This window comes from Engraulis encrasicolus, chromosome 3, assembly GCF_034702125.1.
Source record: "Engraulis encrasicolus isolate BLACKSEA-1 chromosome 3, IST_EnEncr_1.0, whole genome shotgun sequence".
Taxonomy (NCBI): domain Eukaryota; kingdom Metazoa; phylum Chordata; class Actinopteri; order Clupeiformes; family Engraulidae; genus Engraulis; species Engraulis encrasicolus.
The window spans coordinates 47,496,942-47,498,957 of NC_085859.1; positions in this window are offsets into that span (position 1 = coordinate 47,496,942).

Genomic DNA, 2,016 nt, shown 5'->3' on the forward strand with positions numbered 1-2,016 from the left:
GTGTGTGTGTGTGTGTGTGTGTGTGTGTGTGTGTGTGTGTGTGTGTGTGTCGTCCCTGCATGTGTTTTTGCGGAGAGATTGGCAGATTCTAAAAATGCTACAATAAGACATGCTATTGGCTGCTTGAACACTCCCTCTGGTCATGGGTAATAAATCTATGTATGATAACGCCTTCTCCACATACAGTAATTACAATGATCCACAGTGAAAGAATCAATTACATGATCCAAGGACCTACGATATGGCGTGAGGTCTCTGGTGGAAAAGGAGGACCAGGAGCATCTAAGTGAAGTGAAAGCCCAACTGGGAAACTCCAACTCCCATTGTCATTGTCATAAATTGCATTTATGCTTCACCCGTGCAAGGGGGCAGCCCCCAATGGCGCCCCAAGGGAGCAGGTACCTCAGTCATGGAGGAGGATGGGGGAGAGCACTGGTTAATTACTACCCCCACCAACCTGGCGGGTCGGGAGTCGAACCGGCAACCTTTGGGATACAAGTCTGACCGCTTACCCATGACTGCCCTTCGGGCACAATCAGAGATTTCAACCTGCCCCAAAGGGATGCCTTGGCGCACGTGTGACGTCATATTCAAATAAAAGTTCTCCAGAATGTTCCTACTCCCAGTGAGCTTACAAACCAACTGTGGTGACAATCGGGCCTTTGATGACGAGGCAAATAGATGAAGGAATACCTTATCTGATGAGGAGGTGGAGGAGGCGGAGGAGGAGGAAGTGAAGGAATACCTTATCTGATGAGGTGGAGGTGGAGGAGGAGAACGTGGAGCAGTTCCTTATGTGATGAGGTGGAGGTGGAGGTAAAGCTGGAGGTGGAGGAAAAACCTTATGTGATGAGGTGGAGGAGGTGGAGGTGGAGGATGTAGTGGAGGAGTACCTTATGTGACGAGGAGTGCAACAGGAGGAGGAGCAGTACCTTATCTGATGAGGTGGAGGTGGACATGGAGGAGGAGGAGGAGGAGCAGTACCTTATCTGATGAGGTGGAGGTGGAGATGGAGGAGGAGGAGGAGGAGCAGTTATCTAATGAGAATGTAGAACAGAAGCCCTGATGTGATGGGGTTTGATGAGGAGGTGGGGTAGGAAGACGTCCAGTGAGGCCAGAGACCCATCCTCAACCCGAGACACTGGGATGATCAGCAAAGACAGGCAGTCAATATGCAGTAACTTATAATAAAGAGAGGGTGATCCACTGCACATTGTGGAGAATGGGGTTGTTGGAAAAATAACATTTCACATGGCCACGGTTGGCAAATCATTACTTTTCCATAACCCACAATGGCTACGTTTACATGATGGTACAATTCCGAATACATAATTCTGAATCATTCATAATTTTAAGTTTTTTCCATCAAGTTTACATTGCACTTTCATTTAATTACGAATAAACACCAGGGGAATCAGACAGCATTTCGGCCAAACTCCAGGAGCTCCCTGTACTACCGGGACAGCTAATAAACTTTTGTGTGCTAAATCAGTTTGTGGTGCATTGTTACATAAATCTGTTTGTAGCAACAGCATACACGAATATAGTAACTTAGGCTCTTTAAATTAAGCAGAAACGTTCATGCATGAAGACGCACTGAGATCCATAGAGTTATGCAGAATTAAAATAGGAATAAACCACTCACTTTATTTGAAATAAAGTTTAATTCCGAATAAACTTAATTCCAAAGTTTCATTCGTAATTAAATGGAGTCAATTCGGAATTAAGTGTCCCATGTAACCGAGTCCTAGCCTGATTATCACCGACATTCAAATCTCTTCGAGACTTGGTCTGACCAAGAGCAAGACAATGAACAATTCCCAAACAGCATGGTTGACCCGTCTCCCTTGGTTTGCCAATGCTTGCTTGTTTCCCAACAAAGTGTGAGGAGTTCCCGATTTTTTTCAGGAGCTCAGAAACGATATTTGTATTGCTCCTGGCCTGACTAGAAGCAACACTGAAGGTGTTGCGTCACTAGGAGGGCACAGCCTGGCTAACCGAGGCCATTAGCAGAAG